General features: G+C 39.1%; 1 protein-coding gene across 3 annotated transcripts in view; it reads right to left on the reverse strand.

Annotated features, from left to right (window-relative positions):
• Positions 1–27,321, reverse strand: part of SPAG16 (sperm associated antigen 16) — a 359,065-nt gene that overhangs the window by 256,186 nt on the left and 75,558 nt on the right. The gene's annotated exons all lie outside the window — the stretch shown is intronic.

The raw sequence follows: 27,321 nt of genomic DNA on the forward strand, positions 1-27,321 counted from the left end.
TTTTCAAGACAGTTCTGAGAAGGGAAGCAAAGAATATTTCTGTTGCTGCTAAGCTTGGAAGCACCATCACATTCAAAGAAATAACAAAGGACATGGCATTCCCATTTCCTGTGCAGCAGCCTACCTCTCCTAGACATTTTCCAAGTACTAACACACGCCCTTGGGAGTGTGGACACAGGCACATAAAAATGTAACTCCTATGACATTAAGAAATAAACCAAAAAAATGCTCCCAGCTTTTATTTAGTGCGTAAGACACATTACTTGAGGGTATATATGGGAGAGAGAGCTAAGAAAATAGCTCATTCATTATTTAAATTGGGGAATGAACTCAGAGAGGTTTTATTAATGTTCAAAGAAGTGAAAAGCCAGAATCTCCTTATGCAGACTGTATCTGTCTAAATCCTGTTTACAGCACAGACATTTGACAACACTTTTGAAGTTCTAAATTATTTCTGTAGTGTAGCAGCGCTTTGGGTAATTTTTTTTCCCCTTATGTATTAAAAACAATCATGAAAATATCCTTCCAAGGTCACTTTACCGAATTCCTCATATAAGATAAAATGACAAGTCCATAAATCATTGTAACAGTGAAGTATTGTAAAGTATATCTTGAGTTCAGTACCACAACTTGCAGTGAATCCTCTTCAATCAATTAACAGATTACCTTAATTCAACAAAATCCAATACCTGCACTTTCCTGATTAATACCTTTTACACATCTAGAGTTCTGGTAATTATATACAGAAATTAAAGATGGATTGTACATTCGTGGATACAGAATGCGAGGGCCTGTGTGACTGGCAGAAATCTCCCTTAAAGAGAAAATTGTCATAGCCAGAGTTGTGCATATTATTTACAAAACTAGGATTCCTGATTCACCTGGATTCATCGTGGCCTAAATGCTGTCAGAATAAAAGGCTTAGCATCAAGATTTCTAAAATATACACATGCTGGGCATATATTAGCATGTCGTCACAGGTTTCTGTCTGGGATAGGGCACTGCAATGCAAACATCCCTACATCTTTGCTGACCTGCCCAGCAGTCCAATGGGATTCGTTTGGAGGCACCAATTTTAGCAGAAACCGCTAAAATTCAACCCAAAGAGCAGCTGCCTCCACCAGCTCAGGACAGATGATAGGTTCTGCCAAACAAACTGAGCACTCACACACATCTTGGGATGAGAAAGAGCAGGAGCCTCCTGCTGGAGTGACTGCTGCCCTTTAGAGCCAGTTCTATGCCAAAGCCTTCCAAGTGCTAAGGATGAACCTGACTGCTGCCCAGGAAAGGAAACAATGGCTGTAAATTCCCCAAGGAAGTGCCAATTAGCCCAGTCTGAAGATGGCATGATGAGAGCTGAAAGCATCCAAGTGTTTAGGGCAGGAGAGCCAGAAGCAAGATGAACACATGGAAGTGGAAAGTCCAGGCAGCGGGAGAAGAGAGGGAGCTGGCAGAGAGCAGGAGGGGAGCACTCGGAGCTGCCCGTGCCAGAGGATGGAGACACACACAGATGAGCCTTTGTCCTGCAGCAACAGAGCCCTGACTTGAATTGAGTAGACTTCCATCTGTGGACTGATTAAATCCCACTACAATGAAATTCAGGAAAACTCAGCAGAACTCAGAGAATGATCCAGCAGACTGGAAATGATAGGTCTGCCTGACACTGGACCTTTCAATGCTGGGCAGCAGCAGGAGTTGGGACACTGGGAAAACACTGCTATGATGGCACTGCTATGTGTAAAGGCTGGGGCCAGTTTTAAACCTGATTGTACAATCAGGGACTTTGCTTTGGCAGATTAGAGCCCAGAAGAGCTGCAGTGTAAAGGATTCGTGGTAGGGTACCCAAGAAAATGGGCACCAATCCAACACTTACCCCGATCTAAAGTTCACACTGCTGGTATTCAAACCACCCTCTTTCCACACAGGCTTCCTTCAGTGTACCCAAGCCAGCAATCACTGGAGGCAAGGCAGATGTATTTCTAGTTATCTCTGACTAAAGCCATACATTTAACTGGTGAAAGCATAGTAATTTGAAACTATACACCAAAATACACAAGAATTGCTACAGAGTGAACACACAGAGGGCTAAACAGACGTGGGGAAACTCCAGCTCGTGCATCTCAGGTATTTCACGGCAAAAATCCTTCAGTGTTACTAAGATTCAGAACAGAGGGCAGCTTCAAGATAACATTAACATGGACAGGAGCTCAAATTTACCAGAAAAAAACCAAACTAGAGATTTAGACAAAAAACTTCAGTGTACCTCCAAAGTTAATGAGAAGGACAAAACCAAGGTTATACAGTGTACTACAGAAACTATTTTCTTCACTCTCATGCATGCAAATGTTTTTCTTGGGCAAGTAACTGACTTCCAAGTAAACACAGTCTACCAAAATAAACAGAAGTTTTCTAATTGATTAGACTTCCAGATTTTCCGCATTTTCCTACCCCAACAAAACTCACATTAACAAGGCAATGTAGTATCAAAATAGCCATATCAATATTAATAACATGAAAATGAAAAGGAAATTTAACATTCTAAAGTCTTAGAATTATCTAATCAGTAAGTAAAATTCTATTATCCTGCTTTAATGAAGATATTATACACTCATTTTCCTTGGATGCACACAATCCTAATTACTGCATGCATGGGTGAGCCCTGGAACTATTTTTAATAGACGTTAGTATATGTATTGGCTCCCCACAGGCAATAGCATATTAATAAAAAAGCCACCTCCCATCAGCAGAAAAAGAAAAGTAGAGATAGAAGCTATTGAAACAAAACAAAACAACTCTGAAGATAGAATTTTAAGAGAACTTCAATCTAATTCTTTTTTCTAAGCCCCTAGGGAATATTACCATCACAGACCTTTTCTAATTTAGCTACCAAAGTATATAAACTCCACTCTTGGCAAATGCTACTCATATGACAGGTTCAAGTCTTTTAAGCCACTCCTTATGCTTGGAAATACATCATTTTTTCAGTTTCTGAGGAGCTTCACATACTTACAAACCGAGACAACTGCAAGGCAGTTGGTAAAATATGACATCAGTTTCTTTAACACCTGCAAAGCAACTCGGACAGGATCTTACAGAACACTTTATGCCTTTATGTCTTCTGTCGAAACAGCTGCCAAGAGGAGTAGGTGATTAAAGAGCCATTATTCACATTATTACTATTTAAAGGAAAGCCAGCAGGAATTACAGCACTGAACCCCTCAGCAGAGTATATATAATAGACTGCTATCATTATATACATAGGGACGTGGCAGTAAGTCAATTGTATATCGAGAAGTATGCAGAATATGTATTTATACACACACGGAAGCACAAAGATGTAAACAGTGTCAGCAAAAGTCTCCCAGCTCAGCCCCAGATGAGGAATTCTGCTGGCTTCAAAGGCACAGGAGCAGCAGGCACGACCGACCTCATACCAGAGCTGAAAGGGGATGCAAGAAAAAACCAAAGCAAGTGCAAGGCTGTCTTTCCTTCCCATGTTCCCTCTGGTTTACAAAGGGACTCTCCACACAGATATGAGAGCGATGGTTTTCAAAGGCAGTCAGGAATGTGGAGTGAAAGCTCTGCAGACAGGCTTACAGATCTGGCAGAATAAGTCATCAAAGGTTTCAGTCCCGGTGACATCTGCGTAGTTCTTCCGCCTCTTCTACCCTGAGTTGTGTCACCTCGCTCAGTGCGTGCTGAGCTGTGTATTCATTCCAGTGCCTTGCTGGCTGTGTCAGACCTCTCCTGGTTACTGCTGGTCTCTGAAAGCACAGCTTATTCCCTGGCTCTCTCCAATAACAGATTTAACACTTATCCATCACACTTTTAACATCCTTTAGAACCTCTTTAAGGAGCTCGGATATTTAACTCTCTGGATCCCAATTTTAAAATGATGAAGTACAGCTTACACCTAGTTTAAATCTGTGTTAAAGAAACTTAATTGTTAAAACATAGAAAGACTTAAAGAATAAATAACATTGACTTTACATAGTGCAGTTGTACAACATCTCATATGGGATACAGGAACTCTGTAACACATTCGATGTCTCCAGTCCACAAGAGGACACCGAGCCGATCAAAGGGATGGAGCACCTCTCCTATGAGGAAAGGCTGGGAGAACTGGGACTGTTCAGACTAGGGAAGAAAAGGCTTTGGGATGAACTAATCGGGGCCTCCCAGTGCCTAAAAGGAGCCCACAGGAAAAATGGAGAGAGACTATTTACAAAGGCCTGGAGTGACAGGACAAGGGGGAATAGTGGGAAGGAACTGTCCCCTGTGCGGGTGGGGAGGCCCTGGCCCAGGTTGCCCAGAGAAGCTGTGGCTGCCCCACCCCTGGGAAGTGTCCAAGGCCAGGTTAAACAGGGCTTGGAGCAACCTGGGAGAGTGGAAGATGTCCCTGTGAGATTTAAGGTCTCTTCTTAAGGTCTCTTCTTCGGACCTTTTAAGGTCCCAAACCATTCCAGGATTCTGTATCCTTGTAGTTATATAACAGGTAGATAATAAAATAAAAGTTACTAATAAAAGCCTGTAAGTCAAGCATAATTTTTGATACGAACAGCAAATCTAGTTGAGAAATATACAGAGCAGAAATAAACTTCTAAGCCTCCCTGCTCCTCATTTTCCAAGTAGACTCTACCCCACATTTTTCACTAGGCTTGTGAGTTAGAACTCTTTTAACACTGGCGCCCACTTCACTTCTCTGCTACCACATTACAACAGTCTTGCAAGCTTAGGTACTGTTTTGTTAGATGCAGATTAGTTTACATGTGGGTAATTTATCATTTAATTACGCAGTAATAATTGGAAAAAGATCAAATGATTTCTCCCTTTATAGATCAGATAATTAATGGTTATTTCTATGGTAATTTGTCAAGGCACAGCTGGAAGAATTAGACAACTATTCAGCTGAAGTGCACATAATCATTTTAGCATTAACATAATCTGAGTGATACAAGTATTTCTGCAATTATACACAGCTCCAAGAGCCCTCACCCCTCATCTACAAGGACCTAAGTGAGTACACATTTTTTAAGCTGTCCCAGTAGGCACCTGGAGGGAGGGGAGGGGTTAGCAGTTTAGCAAACCAGAAAATAAGTAAAACTAATCCTGTAATATATTATTGCATTTGAAAATTGAAACTGCAGTTCTGCAGAAAGGGAAGAAGGGCAGACTGCAGAACTGGTGAGCTGTGGGGGCTCAAGAGCACCTCAGGCTCCAACGTGTGGATCAGTAGATCTTGCGCAGTGGGAGGGTTTTTCTTCTACTACACGTAAGTCTTGAAAAGAAAGCTTTCTGTCTGTTCATGTTTGTGACAAATGTATTTGGCAGAAAGATAAATTCTATGAATTCCTCCCTTGGTTCATTTTATCTTCTTTTTTGTTGTTGTTGTTTTTAACTGCACTGTCTACTTAGCAGAAGAGATTTAAAAAGAGAGGTGCATTTGTTTGCTCTGCTCTGCCAAAGACAAATATATTCAGGCAACAAGAAGTTACCTTCAGGTAAATAAAATTTTTTTAAAAAGAAACAAAGAAAGACAACACCAGAATCATGAAAACTATAAACACAAACTGAATGCAAGATGCCATCCTAGTCACGTAAACCCAGTAAACTCAGCTCAGTTCTGCCCAGGCCACAAACACACAGGTCAAAACCCATAAAAACCATACTGTCAAAACTATTGTCACACTTCTCCATACATCCCTGCTGAGTATATGGCTTTTATAGTCATAGGCTCAATTCATTTTGAAACTACTTTCTCGAAAGCTGAAGATTATTATTCATGTTTCTCATGCAACAAGATTCACAGTATTCCACTACGAACAGAGAGAAAGGCTGCATATTCAAACTCAGTTTTACAGGAGTGAACTTAACAGCACCAAACCTGGGACTTTGCACTTGCAGAGAATTCAGTAAAGTCCTGCAAAAGGTCAGCCTTGGTCTCTTAAGTTTGTCCTGGAACAACAAGCCAGGTACGAGCATCAGATGCGTTCAAACTCCACCTAAATACATTATTTACAACTTTCTGCTACTGTAAGCAGTGAGATGCAGAATTCACCAGTTCATCTTCTGTGAACTGCACTCCAGCAATCAACTTCTACCTTTCTTTCTTTCTTATCAGTCAGTTCTCTTCATTAAAAACATGCAATAGACATGATTAAGAGTTTGTGTATGAACTAGACAATGTACAAGAAAAAGCTGAGTAGAACAATTATGTTGCCTTTTCACTTTTACAGAGGCCCAGATAAATGGTTGTAATTTGATCTTCAAAATAAGCATCCCATTTTTAAAAAGGGAAGAGTTATAATAATTTAATTTTTTATGCATGAAAAGCAATTCATATGGGCACAATATCAGTACAAACCAGGCATCAGTATCTTAAATCTATATAAGCTCCTATACCGGTGTCTGTTTATAATACTAGTAATTTAGAATACAGCAGGCCACTTACACTTCTAAAGTGTGTAAATAAAAACCTGTCAAGCAAAAAACACCAAGTTAAAAAACAAATCCACTCACATTACGCAATTCCGTAGGCCCTTCGCAAGTAAAGGTATTTTATCAAAACAACAATGATCACTATACTGCTTTTCCATGCACATTTGCAGCAGAACTACAGAGGAAAGACCTCCTGAGTGCTGAATGCCAGCTGCTGGATTTGTGGGAATCCAAGGGCCACTTGGACCACCAGATCTGTCAGAAACAGACACAGCCCTAAGGTCCCCCCATCCTGTTTTCATTTCACCAGGATTAGAGGCTTTCAGCCCCATTCCTACAGACTCTTATCTAAGTGAGTACAATTAAATATACACTGGGAAGATTTTATGAAACAACTGCAGGATGTGTTTGAATGCCACACTATGTAAAAAACTTAAACCAGCACCTGTTAGTCAGAGAAATTTCAAAGGAACTGGATGAGGGAAGACAGACACTGGGTTGTACAAGTCATTCCTCTCATAAATGAAAGAGATCACCATAAGAATATTTTTTCCTTCTTTCCTGGAGCCCCAGCTCTATAAATTCTCATTCAGAGTAGAGCAAGGCCCATTAAAAGAAACAAGACTGAGGAAATGTGCCACAGAATCACAGGCCACGGGAGGCTGGACAGGAACTACTGGAAGTCACCAACCCCCCCTGCTCAAGCAGGGCCAGCTGACCAGGACCATCTCCAGAAGGCTTTTGAAAAATCCCTGAGGATGGAGACTACACAATCTCTGTAGGAAACCAAGCACTGGTCACCCTCACAATTGAAAAAGATTTCCTTAAGTGTTCATCCCTTGTCCTGGGTTAGTCCGTTGAACAGCCCCACAAAAACAATGGAAGGTAAACAGAAGGAGACAAGTAGGACCTTCCTCTGTCACCAGCAGAGAGCTACTAAATTGCCTCTTACCATCTGTGAAAATAAAGCCTGGAAATGGATCAGATGAGAAGAGAAAGCATCACTTATATAGCACTAAAATCTCTTAAAATATATATAAAAATACCAGTTAAATAAATCTGAGGAGGAGGAACCCACATTGAACAGGGCAAAAAGGAAAAAAATGGTAAAATGCACTACGCAATGGATAGCTAAAAAGTCAGTCTCACCAAAGGAGACTGACTTATTTAGCTAGATCCATCACATGAAGGAGCTATGAATGCTTACAGTGTTATGTGGATTAAATTATAAAAGCAAGACAACAACACTGCAAAAACAATCATGGCTATCTCTCATGATTAAACCTGAAATCTGAAAGACTAATGAATAACAGGCGTGAAAGGTTTTATACATTAATTTGACTTAAAATTGAAAAGACAAACCCCTGTTTTTTGAAAGAAATGAATTGCTCAGATGCAACAGAGACGTACCAAACTCTGTGGGTGCCTGTGCTGATACGGATCGATTTCTCTCCCTCTACTGTTCCTCACCATAAGACAGCTTTTTGAATGTGATTACCATTCCATGGTACGGCTGCAGTCCTGAATGCCTGACACCCCTAAGTGAAACATTCAGTGAGATCCACTGCTCTTTCTCTCCTTGCTGAATAATGTGTTCTCTGTGCACTCAGAGAGAGTGAGATCAGATACTCCTTCCACAGAACTCAGCATCCAATTACCAAAAAGAACAAGGACTGGAGTCCAGGCTTCTCTCCAACATTAATCTCTCGAGATAACAGCAGCTGTGGGAAAAGCAACAAGAGAAAACGTGGGGCTCTGAAGCAGCTTCTTTTCACAAAGGAGAGAGCTGGAATTTCCTTGAGGTTGTAAACTTCAAGGTTCAGTGTATCTTTTGTAAATGGGTGTATTCTGCAGTAGAACTGCAGTCCTGGTGTGCTGTAAAGCATGCTAAGTTCTTTGGGGAACAGAGTTATACAAATATAAAACCTGTCCACTAGCAAGGTAGGCCTGGATGTTGTTGGCATATTCAGCTGAAGCCATCAGACTTGGGAGTACAAACATAGAATTGTGAAGGTTCACCAACATCATGTCCTAAAAAAGCTTAACTAGTAGACACAGAAGTAACTCCGTAGCATTCCTGAAAATTTTCTAAATAAAAAAATACACAGCTAACACCAAATCTAAGTTCATTTTATCTACTATCACTGAATATAAATAAATTCATTCCTTTTGTAAGCCAAGCCTCCAGCAATTGCTGAGCAATACCAGAGAGCTTACTCTTACAAGTGTATACCTAAGTAATTCTTTAGACAATATTTAAGCATTACATGACACACAGTTAATGAGATTGTATTTCCATGGAAAACTCCTCAAATTTTATTTAGCTTCCAAATCCCCTTTTTGTTTTTAATAGAAGAAGGAGCCAACAAATCAAGAAATTCAGCATTCACTTGCAAACCTTTTGTGGTTCCTTTCACTGTAAAAGGAGAGTGAATTCCTAGTGTTTAGATAATAGCCTCACATTAATTTTGTGGGGATCAGAGACTTGTACCAAACTTCCACAAATCCTCCAGACACTTTATCAACACAAGGCAGGCACCCAGAAGAACTCTCATCGAGCATGCTGGTGAGATAACAGACCTGCACAGGCTGGTCAAGCAGAACTGATGCAACTTGAGAGCCTTATTTAATCCTAGCTCTACCAGAGTTAGACATTCAACAGCTCAAATAGCTCCTGGCTGAGGCTGCAGTTTTGCACGGCTGGCTTTCACCTCCTTGCCTCATACTTCAGATGAAATATGAAGTCCTGATGCACAAGAACATCAAGAAAACCTGACTCCAGCCTGGCTGAGAGAAGTTAGGTTCAACACATCAGTATGTTTCTGCTGAAACAGAACTGGAACACTTTTGGAAGGTAGAAGTGGATCTATCACAGAATTTATGGATGATGTGATAATCTGATCAGCACAAAATACTGATCTCAGTCGCCTCATCCTCCCAAAGCTAAAAATAATAATGATTACACATAATTCAAGTGAAATGTTTCTCAAACTGTGGTAGTTTGACAGGAAATGAGCATTTCCCATTCAACAACGAATGGCTGGGTACCTCACTCCCAGTTAGAGAAAACATGCCTTCACGGAAATATTAAGCAGTTCTTTGGATCCATTTAAACTCCTAATTGATTTTCCTTGCTCAGTAAGAGCTGTAAAAGACGATCCGTTCATCCATGCCTGAACTTGCTGAGAGTGTCACAAACAGAATAGTTCTTGCTTCGGCAGTGAGACCTCCAGAGTTCAGCAATCTTTCTCAAAACCTGTTTTAGTCAGAAGGGATTAATTCTGTGGGACTCAACCCTGAACTGCAGAATACCTAATTTTTCTGTATCTGAAGCAAAGCTATCCCCTGGGAACTCCACTTGTGCAGCCAGTTAGCTGACAAACTTCTTTTTCATTCTAATAACCCATCATTAAATACGAGATGGAATATTTCATATAGTACTTTGTATCCAAAATGCAGAGCTCACCAGATGCCCCCTCATCCTGCCTAAGTTAAATATCCATTTTTCTCCAGAGTAAATCATAGCGACAAGCTCAAAGATTACCAAAGGTTTGCCTTTTTCATACTAACCAAGGGAAAGAATCAGAGACATTCTGAATCCTAATAAAATATTTGTTCATTAAATTCCACTTGCAGGGTAACTTCTATTTAACTTAAAATAAAGCTGTTATTGCAGATACCTTAATGACTGCATCTGCACAATACTTATGATGCAAAAAAATAAAATTTTCTCCCTCATTTTCAGGTCTTCCCCAGAGAACTGCAGTTTGGGTATTTTAGGGTGAATGCTTTCCCTTAAAGTATTTAGTGAATCCTATTTCCTGACATGGAAAGATTTCTTAGTTTTATTTATATCCTAACTGTGAGAACTCAGGAAAATTACCAAGTTCGTTAAGCTCGCACACTTTCTGTATATTAATTAGGTTTTCCGCTTGGTTTGAGGAAATAAAACACGAGCATGTTCCACAGCAAAAACACAGTGTCAAATTAGTGTGTTTAAGACTCACAGTCAGTATCAATTATAGGATACGAGAACTAACAGCATCTTTATTAATATATTAATGTACTCTGATGCATTAATGTATTTTGATGGAAAATTATCAAAGGCCTGAACTGATTCATGTAGCTTTCAAATACAGCCTCAAGCTCACTTTGAAATTTGAATAAAGAACTTGTAGGAGGCTTCCTGGACTGATGAACAGTACTTTTTCATTTCTGTGGTCAAGTTCAGGGGGATCTGTTGTTCTCAGAATGACTGAATAACTGTCAATCATAACTGAGCTTGAAAGGAGACCCTGGAGACCATCCAGCCCAAGCCTCTGCTCACAGCAGGGTCATCCAGAAAAGAATGTTCAGGGCATTTTCTGTCACATACTGAGTATCTCCAAAGTCCATGGGGACTCTGCAGCCTCTCTGGGCCACCACCTCAACGTGCAAAGGTTTCAACTGATTGCCTTCTATTTCCACTTGCAGCCAGGTTCCCAAGCCTGCCTGTAATTCAACTCAGCTGCCTTTTTTAACAGTTTCTGCCATAACTCAATTCATATCCTATTGCTGATTTTCAGTGCAATAAGGTAAATTTGGTCAAAGTTTCTTCTGTAGTGCTTGTGAAATTAGAGTATGTTGGGCTCACATCAGTAAGTCTTAGATATGCATTTAGCCTCAGAACAATGGTATTTATCATCAGTTATAGCCTAGAAACTTCCACAACTTGGAAACACCAGTTAATTAGCAGAAAGACTTCACACAGTAACCCTGAGCACTGTCAGAGCCCATATCTCAACACAGCCAAGTACCAAACTGAAACGTTTTAAATGCCTGCTGACCCTCAGAGCTGCCATTTTCCCCTCCTCCATGTTAAAAACCTTAATGATAGAAGTCTCTTTCTTTTGCACCTTCACAATGAAGCAAATAATACAAGAACTTACACAAATAATTTACACAGTATCCATGCCTATTAATGTAATCTCTATCTAAACCCCAGTCAGTTAAAATGGCTCTTCAAAGTAATTTAAGATTTTCTGCCCTTCCTCCAGATCCGTGGGTTGGAAATCAAGCCAAAACGTTTAAAAACCCTATTTGTCAATCATCTTTAAAAAATAAAGCATCTGGAGATTTTGCTGTACTTATTACCACCATCTGGGTCAAAATTAAGTCCTCCATCAGCTTCTGAACTGCAAAGCATTCAAAGAAATCTTCTGGTTCCCTATTAGGGACATCAAGTTCTGCAGTTCAGAAAGAATATTTTGGTAGTCACTATGAAGCATAAAGAATTGGACAAGTAGCTCTAATTTTCACGAAAATATAAATGATAACTTTGTCAAAACAGTTCCAATGCAGTAACTAATAAAGAAGTTGAAAGCCTAATTTGTAATATGCTTTCACTGCATATTAAAAAAGCCAGTCTTTCAAACAAAACACTTTTTCTTATAAATCATACTTTCAAACATTCAGAATGTTTTATATAGCAGTGCAAACATCCCATGGTAATATTGCATTCCTGTAGCAAGCTAAGTATTTCATCAATAAAAGTCACAGAACTTTATCTCAAATTTCATTACACTTAAATGTCTCAACATATTGAATTTGTCTACAGAAATATTCCTCCAATCTCCACTCCTTGCATTCAACTAGAAGCACTGTCCTTCAAGTGCTGACTTTCCTGCAATAAAAAGAGATTTTATTTCTCCCTTACTTTGCTTCCTTGCAGTACATCAGGGCAGGAGACAATAGGTATGCTGCTATAATTTGATTTTTGTTTGATTCACAGCATACTTAGGTCAGATGTTGAAAGCTCAAAAGTAAGGACACATTAGGAAGTTGACAATCCTATTTTTAAATCTCTCCTGCGAGCGATGTACTTCTCCCTAGACATACTGCAGTCTGCATTAAAAATAAATGTATTTGGACTACAAAGACAACAATCCTGGCTCGGTAGAAAACTCCTTGGTATGAGTCTTTCTTTCCTGACAGGTAAATGCCTTCAAACTTTCATCAGCAAACGAAGCAAGAGCGGTGCAAAGTCTCCCATTTGTGCAGAGAACAGTTCAGCCTCCATTCTGTTTGCTCGCATGTTCTGTAAAGAGATCTGTATTATATCTCAATAATAAACAGAATTTGTAACTCTGCCTGGAGAGAACTGTTTTTATTATACAGACACATGCTAAGGAAAGCAAAAGGCATTGTATTCCAGTTGCAATTAAGAATGCTTTGGGCAAGTATCATCCTCATAATATCATTTCATAAACTAAAAAAGAACAGAAAAGAAATCTGAGTACCACAAAAAACCCAAGCCAAAACACCTAAACCCCAACCACCCCCACCCCTGACAGAGAAAAAGATAACAGCCAGATAGAAGGCAGGATAGTTAGTTTTATCTGCAAGCAGGCAAATTGAACAGCTTGAAATCAAATTATTTTTATGCAACTGTATTGCAAAGCTTCATATGGCCACACACCAACACACATCAGCTACTCTGAGGCACAGAATATTCAATACTGGACACTGACCAGGACTGGGATCATAATACACAGTTTAATTACACAGAACCATGTAGGACTCAATCTCACCAGCCACAGATGTACAAACCACACTTGGACCTCAAGGAAAAGACAAACCAATGTGTCTCATAAGAGCAATTTAGTGGCTTGTGACTCTTTCTTAAAAAGTCGTAATTTGGAATTAAATATAAACTTAAGCATGAACTTTGCCACTTCAAGACAGTGATGACCAGATTTAGATTAAGTTAATTTTTTTGAACACTATGCCTCAATTAATGCAGCAGAAACCTTAAATCTTTATACAGAACAGAAAAAAACCCAACCACCTTTTTCAGGGACCACAATGAACCAACCTTGTGTCTCTCAGAACAGCTTCTCCAAATTCCAAAAGGAAAAGCAGTCATGTTTCAGAGATCCTGATCTGAGTTGTAGCAAATACTTTGCATTAAAGCAAAGCAGTCTTTCTGAACTCTTACCTCCTAATTCTCAACAAACACGCTGCTGTACAACTACAAATGAAGAAAGGTAAAATATTAAGACAAGATGGAATGGAAGAAGTTTCCTGTTCTGCATTCTTTCCTACCCAGCAGATGTTAGGCATTACATGAAGGAGAAGAGCAAATGAAGCAAGTAATGCAATAAAAAGTGGAAAGTCCTGTGGCAATTCACACAAAATTCTTCCGGTTCTGCCATCTAAAAGTTATTTTATTGACTCCTTCAGCATTCTGCGTTAAATTTAAAGGAAATCTCAAATCACTAAGACCATTCAGGCTCTAAAAAAGCACAACAAAATCACAACAAAACTACTGAGGAGTGATCAAGGCAGCTCCCTGCAACCTTGTACATGCAATACAGCCAACAATGACAATCTCTCCTTGCCTGGAGGCTTTCCAGCCTCACACCTCACTTATTTTCTAAGTTGTACTGGGAAATGAGACCCCTCTGTGACAATTACTCCCTGCAGAGAGTTATTGAAACAGAACAGTGTTTGAGAGACTCAGTTATAAAGCAACAACAGTTATATTTATATTGCACACATTGATTACTTTGCAAACCGATGAACTTCGGCTGCTGAAAACCACCACCACTGAAGCCATTCAAAATGATATAACAGAGCCTAAAATACTGTATATTCTTCCTTCTTACTACACAGAAGGACAACGAACAGATACAAAATTAAAAGCAGGAAGTGATCCTATTTTTAAATCACTGACACAATCACTAATATCAGATATACATGAGCAACTGTATTCCCATTAGCCAAGATACTCAGAAACAGCTGAGGAAATAATACCCAATTACTTAAATATCCTTCATAGTTGAGGGGATGAGAGGATTTAATCAGGTGAATCACAAAGTAGCACTACAAACCATCAATTAAAATGAGTCTCAGTGATCAGAGGTACTTAATGAAAATATCTCTTCCCTGACATGCCCTAGGTGGATCACGGGAAAAGCGACAGTGCCTGTCTGAACACAGCCTGGAAAAAAGGCCAGAGGATGAAACAGCTTCCCAGTGATTCTGAGAAACTCTGCTCACTTCTGAAGGCACAGCTATATAACTGAACTTGAAAAAATACTGTTCTCATCACTGAGCCTTTTGGGCTGGGTTTGTTTCCCCCTTTGCTTTTGCCACCCCAAGAAAGATCTGTGTTTTGTAGCAGGTGAAAATGGCATTAAAGTTTACGATCTCAAGTAGACAGAGAATGAGACTAAAAAAGAAAAACAGTGAAAGATTTTCTTTATGCAACCCTTTTGAAGAGATCCTACTCCTGCTGTAAGCACATTGGCATTTTCTTTCTTATTTGAAGAAATAACCACTGCTAATTTAGTACTTCCTCATTTCAGAACCTGCCAATTAAAATAATGCAAGTTATTACTTTAAGTTTACAGCAAACAGCTGTAGGCACTTAGAGTTCTTAAAAACACTCCACACAGGTATTAACAGCAGAACTTTCCATTAGGTTAACCTCATGCCACCATTCACATAGAGAATTAATAAATGCACCAGGAAATTCCTAACCACTTGTATTTTGCAGACATAAATAGCATAACAAGTGACACTTTATCTTGAACCACTCTAACACAGGACTCTCAGCAGAAAGTTCATTTCAGTCAAAATCACTGACTGAAATGTAAATTTTAAAACACTAAGTACAGGAATTTTGTATTTTAAATCTATTCCAGCCATGTAGAATGACTGGAATATTTGCTGCAGAAAATATTCAGTTGCAGCACTATGACTGTTCCACTCGGCTCAATGTGTTCCAAAAATGAAAGGACCCTCAAGATCCCTTTGATACTGCACAATATTGTTAAGTGCTCAATTCTAAATATGCACCAGTGTGAGTATCTGCAGGTAAAAAGTGACCAAGGAATTAACTAAGGTGATCAGTTTTGGACAAGGGGTTGGCAAAAACAGTGGATGAACAGAGTACATTATTAAAAAAAAAACAACAAATCCACAAAAAAAACCCCAAAAACACAAACAAAAACAAACAAACCACACCCAAACCCCACCAAATTAATTAAGGTTGTTAAAAATAAATCACTAAACACTACATATATTACATATATATATGTATTAAGTAATGCATATTTAATAAATACTTTTAAAGTTTGAGAAAAGAAAAAGCCTTTTGGCAATGTTTTGGGGTCTAGGACACCAAAAGTACTTTCCTGGGGAGGGTGAGTGGACACAGTAAAACAAAATCAGTTTTATTCCCAATGTATACACAATAAAATGGATCTTTTTAATTGGGAATTTTTTCTCTTTAAAAAAAAAATTGGAAACTCATTTTGAAGATCTATCAAAGAAATCATGAAAAAGTTACCAGATGGATGCAAAAATATACATGTATACATTATGATGGATTTCTAGATCTGTGTCCAAACTAAACAATCATTTTGCATCCTGAAAATAAAACACTGGCACCTTATCTTGTTAAATGCAAAAAAAGCTGTTGTAGTCACTATATTTCTTCCAGCAAAGCCTGCCACATTTCATTAAACAATATCATACCATGATACGCTCAGTAATAAAAAAGCAATAAAACTTCATAGCTTAATTTCTTCTGGGGAAGACACTCCTGATTTATGTAGCCTTCCCTACAAAAAAGTGACACCTAATGGAGCACACAATTGATGTACATTTGATGGCCAAAGATGGCCAAATTGTTTGGTTTTAAGAAGAGCTTATTTGTGCAAGGCTGTATCTTAAAATCATCAGTTTCCTTAAGACCAAGAGTTCCAGAAGGTTGAAAAGCAAGTGGGTTTTTTTTGTGCAAATAAAGTGTATCATGCATCTTAAATATAAATCTTGTTGTGGGATTTCGTTTGTGGTTCAAGCTTTTGTTTTTTAATAACACTCCATTAAACAACTTAATAGACATGAGGAAAGTTGAATCCACAAATATGTTCTGACTCTTTTTCTACATACAGCCAAAATATAAATGCACGAGGTCCAAAACAAACCCTACTGACCAGCAACACCTCAATTACTTATGTCTTTCATACTTCTCTGCATAATAATTACCATTTTATTACCATTTTTAAAGAACATTTTTGAAGTACTGGATTTCTAAACTATAATCCCAAATATGGAGCTAAGTCTGAAACAATCTTCCATAGAAAATACTTTATAAAAGGTGAAAGTGGACTTGAAATCCACCCAATTAAAAATAGGCTGAGTGATTTCAGAATGGAAATCTGCTATCAGTTTTGTTATTACAAGCATTTCCTTTTTTGTAAAAAAAAAAAAAAAAAAAAAAACAGTAAAATGGGAAAATCTGACACAAAGGAAAACAGGTAAATTAATCCCTTTTGTCCTTGACAGACAATCATGAAATTACTTGGGCTAGAAGGAACCTTAAAATTCATCTCATTCCACCCCCTGCCATGTGCAGGGACACCTTCCACTAGCCCAGGCTGCTCCAAGCCCCATCCAGCCTGGCCTGGAACACTTCCAAGGATGGGGCAGCCACAGCTTCTCTGGGCACCCTGTGCCAGAGCTTCCCCATCCTCACAGAGCAGGATCTCTTCCCAATATCCAATACTCCTCTAACACCTAATCTTTCTAATATCTAACCTTGTCCCTTTACCATGTCCAGTCCCATCAGGATTTGTGGGACACAGCAGGGCTGCTAAGCAGCAGACCATGGAATTCTGGAACCTGACAGCCTGTGGGCCCAGGAGAGGAACCTTTTGGTGTATTGTTCTTGTAGTCAATCACTTTTTCTGAACAAAATTTCAGTCTGCCTTTCAAATCCAGCTGGAAACTGCCAAAATCAGTGGTTGTGGGAAGAGGGGAGAACAGACTGAGGCACAATATCCCCTAAGCCTTGTTCCCAAAGGCTACAGATTGGTCATCTCTCATGTGATTTGTCTTAATGATCTGGAAAAGCAGGAAACTGCTGGGATTGTGTACTTACACTGAAGGTCTAAGTTTGCTTTAAGTGGAAAACAATACTGAGCAACCTTAGAAAAGAAAGATCTGCTGCAATTCTGTAAGTGAACGCCTAATGTAGCACTTAGTGTTCTCTCCCCAGGTATTCCAAAAAGCCTACACCCCAATCAAGCCTTTTTGCTTCAAACTGTGATGAAAAAACTATTGAAGATGTCACCAAAAAAATGGAAAATATTAAAAGCATCAAGAAGTTGCAGTTAAGTAACTTGCATGTATTTTAGTCATTATTGCTGTTATCATCTCACCATCCCAGCTTTCTGGGTAGTTCTTTGAGCACATTAAGCACCTGATTAGAGGAGATACAGATGCTTTCTATTTCAAAGGCATTTCAGGGAAGGACTGGAACAACATTTAGAAATCTTTCTGAAAAAGAGATTTTTTTTTTTTTCCCCCCAATGTCTCCCCTCAATTTGAGAAGAGCAAAATGTTAACAAAAGGTATTGGAGAAAGAAAGAACTGCACTCATGTGATAAACCTGCTTTATTCTTAACACAGATCTGGTACTTCAGACTGTATTGAATTTAATGAAATTCTCAGTCTCTAAGGTGCCAGAAACAAAAATGTGAAACACTGATGAGTTCAGACTATAGATTATCAATACAAGTGCAATGCTCATCTTCCTTGAATGTTTCTTAACGTGTGTAGGAAAATTCTAGCAGTATTTTACTTGTTTATTATCATGGGGATTGTATAAAGATGTAGCTAAAAGGTACATAACTAAAAAGTCCATTGCAAAAACAATCTTTAATCAGAAGCGAAACATAGAAGCTCCTTCTACTTTTGCTGTAGAAATTCTTTTTTCCAAGCTCTCCCACAAAAAAAAGCCAATCATTTTTAGTGAAAAGCTCTGAATTCTGATAGTTGATGCATCACCCAGAGTCACTGATACAAGATAAAAGAATCAGAAAATACATCAATAAATACCATGGATCAAAAGCTACAATTACAGCAACTACTTTAACCAGCTCACTGCACCTCTGGACCAGTCACCATACTCTTTAGATAATTTGGAAGTGCGTCATGCAGGAACGTTTAGAACAAAATCAATTTGGCCACACATGTAATAGGTGGATATTTTTGCTTAAAAGGGTGTTCTGGTATACCTACAAGTACAGATTGCTACCCACCACACTGGTCGTGCAGCTGTAAGATCCTGCTGTCTGGATACTACATTTCACATGGGAAATTTTGGAAATACATACCTCAGGCACAGTGAGTGCCAGAGAATGAAAGCATGGCTACAGCAATACTTTCTAACTTCCATTTTCTAACATCTTCTTACTGTGTGGTGAACAGAGTAGAACAAGATTCATATTCCACAGTGCAAAGAAAAAAAAAACTGAACTCAAAACAACCCTGAATTGAAATTACTGAAGTAGCAAAATTGAGCATGAAAGGCTAAATGTGCCCACAACTCCCTTTCAGGTTTCATGCACATAACAACAGTTTTCAAGAACAGAACCACTTGGTTCTTCCAGCTGGACTTTGCTCAATCATCAAGTGATTAATCAGTATTTAATCTGCATACTGAAAGGAATGAAAGTTACTCCTGTTATTATTAGTCATATTAATAAACTCCAGTGGCACCCCCCAGTGAAGACAAAATTAAAGTCTTCAGTTATGGGGTTTTTGGGGCATTCTCACAGCACTTTTACTGACAACATTTCAGTCTTTCAGAACCAGTAAGTAATTCTCTCAGCCCCAAAATCTCATGAGCAAAACCATGAACATTTTAAAAGAGTCACAAGAAGATTCCAAAGTGTCTAAGTGAGGAGCTGTAGGAGCTGTAGGACCCAACCTGCCCAAACCCTCCCTGTCACAGATATTCACACCTGGCTCCAGGGACACCCACTCTCACTGAGGGCTCACCCTAGAGCAGGGCATCTCCTAAACCCAAAGTGTGCATTTTGGAGCAAGGGAAATAGTCTGCATTGCACCACAACTGCCACAAGCAAATTCCTGCAGAAATGCCACGCATGGACCATCTCTGCTCCTAACTCTTTCCAATACTCTTAACAGAGAAAGCACAAGTATTTTCACTTCTGTGCATTTGTGCAATACTTCTGTAAGCAAGTATCAAAGAAAAACTTTGACTGAGGTGTTCTTAATAATTTAAAGAACATTATTAGCATTATTATTTTATTTTAAAATACTATTTTCACTGTTTTTCTCAGGAGCAGTACTAGTTAACAAGGATAAATGTCCACACTGCAAAGTGTAATGTTTGCTTGTCAATCACCTATTTAGATGAAAAAGAGGGATTTTCCAGTATTCTGAATAGTACACAACTATCAGAACTCACTATATACTCTTTAACTTTAGTAAAAAACAGAGTATAGGTTTTCAGTTTTACAAAACTTGGTCACTATCGTGTTATTTTTCAAAGCAAGTTTGTGCTTACCATAGGGAAGATACCATATGATAAACCCAAACTGATGCCAAGTCAAAGGCATCAATTCCTGTGTTCTTCTGCAGCTGAGACATCCTTCCCTTAGTGCAGCCCTGAAGATAGGTAATGTTAAAAAAATATAATGATAGAAATCCTTATCAAGAGGGACATCAGCTTCACCAGTACTTGCAGATTTTCTCTCTACTGCCCACCTGGGCGGGGTCAAACACAGCCACTTGTTCGGTGTTCCTCCCACTATACATTAATCCAAGACAGACAGCAGTTCATACTCCAGTGAAGTCAACATCTCACAGTCCCTATTGCTTCCCATCCTAGTCAGTGCCATTTCTTCTGACAAGCTATTAATAAACATTAATTTTGTTACTACAAAGCATCTGAATACTATTCAGTGAGCAAGAAAAAAAATGTCAGTTTTACTGTGCCCTTTTGGAAGGTGCTACTTGACAGTGATTATTTGCATATTTTGAACTGAGAATTATCTCTTCTTGGAGATAATACAGTGTCAGTTCCCACAGCCCCACACAGACAAGGAAGTGTGGGGGCTTTTACTCTACCAACTTACACTCAAGACCAAGTAAATTACAGGGCAAAGAAAAGCTCCTGAAGACAAAACTTATAAGCAGTGGAAGCATAATGGCACTCAGAAAGGAGTAGCCCCAAATTCAAGTCAATTCCTTGCCTAAGAATGAATGCAACAAGGCAGGCAGGAATTCTGCCCAGGCACTGCAGAACTATCAAATGATGACAAGGAAATTTGACACTTCCTTAACTGCACAGAACATCTATCTGCCCAGTAGACAACAGACAACCAAGCTTCATGATTCCTGGCTGCTCTGTATCCTGTACACTCATGAATGCCTTGAGATCATCCTAATCAATGCCAAATTGTGTAATACACAGCCCAGCTTTGCTTCATCTGAAACAAGAGAGTTACAGCAAGACTCAGGATGCCAAATATCACCTCTGAATTCTCACCTCTGCCCCTAGAAACAGGGATCTTGGCAGAATTAACTACCTAAGAACACTTGGTATGACACTAACAATTTTTTTTGCACTAACAAAAAATCCACTTTTTTCCTAATAATGCAGCCATGCAACTAAATGCAGACAATCAAATGGGTTGGGACCACCTCCTTGGCCTCAGAGAGTAAAAATTTGCCGTGTACAGGGATGTGGCACTCTGGGTAGGGTTGACAACAGCCCATCCTGACCTGAAGAAAGCCTACAAGAAAGACGGAGAGAGACTATTTACAAGGGTCTGGAGTGACACGTGGGAAGGGCTTCCCACTGCCACAGGGCAGGGTTAGATGGCATACTGAGAAGAAATTCTTTTCCCTGTGAGGGTGGGGAGGCCCTGGCACAGGGTGCCCAGAGAAGCTGTGGCTGCCCCATGTGGCCAGGTTGGACGGGGCTTGGAGCACCCTGGGCTAGTGGAAGGTGTCCCTGCCCATGGCAGGGGATGGAACAGGATGGGCTTTAAGATCCCTTCCAACCCAAACCATTCTATGGTTCTGTGATTTTAGTTCATGGTTCCCTTGATACTCCTTCCACTGCTTTACCTCAAAATATTTTGTTTCCACCAGTGTGTTGATCTCCAGCACTGTTGAAAACACTAGCATTAATTTTCACCAAACACACTGTTATGATTACTCAGATCACTGGGATCTCCCTCCCCTTTGTGCCCGTGACTGCTGCTGAGAAACTGCACCAAACAAGCTCACACTTAATAGATAAAACCCTCTTTAAAAAGGCTTCTTTCAAGACCTTTCTGTCCCTCTGAAGAGCTGAAATTGCTCACCACCACCATTCAAGATGTATTACCCATCCCACACACAAAGAACACACAAAATGCTGAACATCAGGGAACAGAACTACAGCCACCACACTGGAGCCATCAGCAAAGCAATCACTCCCTTGCTGCCTTCCAGATTATAACTAAACATTGCTATTAAACAGCTGTCATTTAACTTAATCAAAACACTAGATGCCAAAAGAATGAGGAAACGATGAAAATAATTTCCAATCACTTCCTAATCTGGCAGTGAAGAGCAAACCAATGCATCTTTGTGGAGATTGACACCTGATATCATTTGCTTCCAGGCAATTACTATTTAATGAAGCACAAAACCACAATGATGGAACACACCCGGGTGATTGCAAAGTACGTTTTCAATATCATTATTGAATAATTAACACTAAGATGACTTACAGAACAATTTCAGCCTGAGGAAACAAAGGTAACCAGGACTTTCAATAACACAATGCCTGCTTGGGGCATAATAATGATGGATTGGCTTTGCTCCGGTGATCAGCGTTTAACCAGCACTCCTCATCCCCCAGTAACTCTCAAACACGCGTTCCTGGGAAGTTGTGATTGCCAAGGGATGCACTGACATGCATGCTGACATTATTTATCACTTCACAGTTAGGAGACTAAAATTATACTAACACCCTAATTAACAGGATGGTGTTCAAAGTCCTGTTGTAGATATAAATTTTACAGAATTTATTACAGAATCCAAGAAAAGAATATAATTCTTGCTTAAACGTTTTGCCAAATATTAATTGTGATCTCAATTTTCCCTTTCATTTCTAGCTCTTTTAAGTTGCCAAGATATCTATCTTTACAGCAAGATAAAACCCCAAACCAGCAGCCCCCATTAAGTGACATCCATGGTCCTCCACAACTACTTCTTCATTCCATTAGCCAAACTTCTGACAGTATCCACATACAGAGTTTGAAATGTGAACCCAAAAAGTGAACCCAAAAATTGAATAAAATGTCAGGTTTGATATATTTTAAAAAGCAAACCTGCATTTCTTTTTAAGTCAATTGACAGTACACAGACTTGCCTATCTGTCTTTGTCTAACTTTTTCCAGCTGGATAAACCCAATTGCTATTAAAGTTGACAAAAGACAATGATATTATTAATGAAAGCAGCTACATGATGTTAGACTTTTCATTACAGGCTCCTAGTGAACTTCAATTAATTGCATGGCTGCTATGCCTAAAAAGGCTGCTGAGGGAAAGGAGGCTTCAGGGGCGGGGGGAAGGAGGTATTTTTAACTTCTCACTCTGAGGTGCTCAATCCATCATTTTCCTCCTCAATTTTAAATAAAATATTGCTTCAGAAAAGCCCTCTTTAGATTATCTGTATGGTTTTTTTCCTCTAAGCACAACCTATATCAAACTACACATCTGTATTTGCCTTTGTAGACAGCTTCTGATACAACACAGGTTCATATCCTGTCTCTGCTGCTGTGGTATTTGGTTAACTGATTTCATTTTCGCTGAACAGAATACAGAAATAGCAATGCCATCACAGCCCCCTGCCTAGGACCCTTTGTCCTGCCCTGCTGTCCCCAGGCTGCTCTCCCTCCTCCACCCAAACCCAGCCTGTACAGCTGAGGGAAACGTCTCCAAGGACTCCAAAGGATTCGACTCCCTCCCTGGCTTTCTGACCACTTTCTCTTGATCTGAAACTGCAAATACCTTGTTAGCAGTAGAGATGCAAATGAGAGCTGGGCTTGACTGAGCTGTTCATAAACTATCAATAATTCACACTAACCCAGAGAGGCAGCAGGGATACCTCGCTATGAATGCTTTCCACACACTGAGCTTTGTGCTTCCCATGAACCCCTACAAGCAGGCATGTAAATGGAATTAGTTGTTGCACTTCATTAGACTCTTCATTACTGCCAGACCCAAACCCAAATGCCCTTTGCAACAGCTTCCCTTCTGTCCCAGCTTTGAGACTCAGCACCAGATGCCCAGGACAAACCCCAGCTTTGCCCAGCACAGGGGTGACATGCCTTTATAAGCAGTTCAGTTCCTGACCTGCACAAGCTTGCTGTCTCTCAGCAAAACTTAAGTAAAGGCTGAAGAAACTCAAGTTGGTTTTCTGGTCACCCTTTGTAAAAAGTTTTCTACTTATTCTACCCTAAAACATTAACTCCAATTTTTTCTTAATTACAGTAAAGCAGGGAAGCTTCAGTCACTTCCCAAAGCTCTATTTCCTCCTTCACTTCACCTCATGGGTAGGCTTTGCTTATTCAGAAAACTTTGGCTGAATTTTGCTTTTTCTGCCACTATATTCTAATCCCTCATGATCCTGCCACGACCTCACACCATCTTCTCAACTGTACTATTAGAAGATTTTTACATTGGTATTATCTTTGATTGAGTGTTTCAGGCCCCAACCAATTTATTGATAGAAATACAGGTTCTGTCCCAAACGAGCAATTCATTAACTCTGGCTTTCTTTTTCTATCCCTTTTAATGTTCATTCATATTCAATCACTTAGAGAAGGCCTTTTCTCCCTCACAATATTTTCAAGATGGTCCTGCTGAAAGGAGTATAAAAAGCTATTACAAACATCTTCAAATGCAAAACTGTGCTGTCTCTTGGGCTTCCTGCTTAACTTGTTTACTGTTCTCTCCTCTGCACCCTTCATTTTAATTGATTTCTCTATTTTTAGGAACAGGTAAGAGGCAGCAGTTCAGAGTTCTGTACAAGTCTTTTGCCATCACATGCATTTATGCAGCTGTATTAGTTACTGTTCCTGGGCTAAATATCTCTAACTGGTTTTAATTATTCTCGCAAAAAAGCTCCAAAACATCCAACTAAACTTTTCAGTGGATAATCCCCAAACTGGCAACACTAACTGGAAGTCAGCAGCAGGTTGGTCCTGCACTGAAGACAAGAGATTTCAGACTGAAGCTTTCAGGAGTCCTTAAGAAAGTATTTTTTCAAATGCCTTAGAAATGCATTGAAATATTTAAACTGTGGATGAAGTCTAGAAAAATAAAGGTCTCTCTGCATATTTGACAGCCAACGGCTTTCAAATTTTGATTTATCTCTCTGCTTTCAGAGACCCATAGGAGCACTCACAGCACACAGTGACATGAGCAGCTCTTTTTTTTTAATAGTGTTTTCCTAATTTCCTCTTGACTCTCCCATTTATGCCAGAAATGCTGCTCCAGTCAGACAGAAAGCACAAAACCCAAGGCACTTAACAAGGACAGCTCTCCCCTCTGACTGATTTTATTATTCACTGCAAACCCAGCTGGAAATAGCGAAGTTATTGACATGTTCCAGCAGGAGGTTCTGCACACACTCCCCCAAGAGTTCCCAGCATCAGAATTCCCAGAATTTCCACTTTTGCCTATATTTTTCATTAAAAAAATCACTAGTAAATTGCAGTGTTGCCATGGCAAGCAGGTAAAGTTTAGCAAAAATGCCAAGACAAAAAATATTGTTTCTCATGTCTTTAACTAGTATTTTGAGCTTGTGGTTCCATGACAGTTTCCTCCTTTAACATCACAATCTTGGGACTTCGCAGAGAACGGCAGCTCTAATTTTGGACAGTTTGAGCCAGCACACTTCATCCTGAGCATCTTAAAGTTGAAAAAGCCAATACTGGAAATGGAATAAGCAATTGATTTGGCTGGCTTTTAATACTGACTCACATTAAATACTCCCATATTCACACTTCCTATCACAACCCTATTTCCAGTCCATAATACAGAACACTCAACAAGGTGTATCACCATAGCTAGAGCAGGCATCAGAAATTCAATCTGGATTCAATAAGCAATGGAATGCAAAACTTCCAGTAATCTACAGAAAGAACAGTTTCCAGCCTCCTCACTGGACATGATTTTGATATTTCAGAGACAATTTTTAAGGGCATTTAACTGCATTTTTTGAGGAAGGATCCTGAGCAACCTGATATAACTTCAAAACTGGATCTTCTAGAACAGGTTGGACTGAACAACCTCTTTAGTCCTTTCTAGTCTAAATTATTCTGTGATTCAGTAACACCATCATGGCCACAACAGAGGGCCTTTGGATAGCAATAACCACATTTTTTACATAAACTGGGTGAAATGGAACATTATAAACATGGTTATTTTCTTACACAGGTAAGCTTTATTAATTTTACTGCATGCACAGCTGCGCTTTATTATTTCTCTGTGCTTCCTTAAAACAGGCTATCTACTTAATGAACTAAAAACAACATTAAAAGCACCTTGAAATAAAATATTTCATTCTAGTAATTGAGAAAAACAAAACCTTTCCAAGCCACAATTTGCAGTTATTATACCTTAAAATTCAGACACATTAAATTATGAACTTCACTCTCTTCTGAACAAAACTGCAACACACAGAACACTTGAATAGAGTATCACATTTGGTCCTCCAATTTTATTAGCTTTTGGAAATGTGAATTTTACATATTACACATATACTTACATCACACCAGCACTCCTTGCATAGTAAAAGTAGCTTTCATAATCAGCTTTGTGATGAGTGATTCTGTGTCCTGAGCTGTTCCAATGGAATGCAGGGAGAACAGAAAGCATCGCCACAAAGTCATCTTTGTGCACTTCTGGATTTGATTACAGAAAGTCTTCATGACTGTTGGATGAGGACAGCACACCACTGCAGAAATATCGTTAGAAGTTTTCAAACTGTCCGAATTGCAGTGTTAATAAATGTTAGCAAAGGTCTGCATTTCGGTGGGCTACATTCAATTTCTTGTTAAACAAGCCTTATATTACTGGGAGGAAGCCATCCTTTTGATAGTAAGTAGTGGAAGACACATCAACTGTCTATTAAAGGATAAAAAGAGGAAATGATTACTGAAGGTCTTTTAAATCACTTGTGTGCCATTTTGATGCATTCAATGTGGTACTTACTTTAAATTCTTTATTTCATAAAGTACAGGAAGTACATGATTTAAAACAAATTTCCTAAGAGACTGATTTGCTCCTTTTCCTCTGACCCATTTCATGATTAAAAGCAGCAAAGCTGTAGGATCATAAAAGGATGTGTTATCTGAAACTTGGTACCTTTGCATATCCTTTACATTAAATGAATTCATTAGTGAAATTTCTATTCACAATCACAAATATACTTTGCTTAACAGTTGTAATGACTGCAGGACTGAATGAATGGATTTTAAAAATTGGCACTTAATAAAAATTCCAAGTGTTCCCTAAGGTCCACAACATTACTGAGCACAGATTTACTAAGGAAAGACTCATTATGAAATATTATATATTCTATAGGCAATTTGTTAATCCACTTAAAAGTGCACACATATGTAGGTATCAGTTTGCCAAAAATCCCTCTTTTCATCTTGCTTTGGGGAGTTTCATTTCCAGAAAAGACAGAAATCGGCATCTCTTTCCTGCCAGTATAGCACTTGAGCTGATGATTAGTGGAAATCAAACTTATGCAAGAATACTTTAAAAACTAATTTATTGAGCTGTAAAAGAGTGTTTTACCTATCTCAGACTGCGATTTCATTATTTCAGATTTCATAAAATTACAATCAGAACACCATCCTTCTCAAAGGTGGCCACAGTGCTCTCTAACAATAAACTTCTGTATTAACCCTCCATAAAGCTTTGAAATATACTTTTAATGAAAGGGCAGATACTTTTTTATTCGATTCAGTTACTAAAGTAGTTACTAAGACAGACTGAAAACGTGCTAAA

The sequence above is a fragment of the Corvus kubaryi genome, unplaced genomic scaffold, assembly GCF_017639235.1.
Source record: "Corvus kubaryi isolate FWS band 111438036 unplaced genomic scaffold, C.kubaryi_AGA036_p1.0 37383, whole genome shotgun sequence".
Lineage (NCBI taxonomy): Eukaryota > Metazoa > Chordata > Aves > Passeriformes > Corvidae > Corvus > Corvus kubaryi.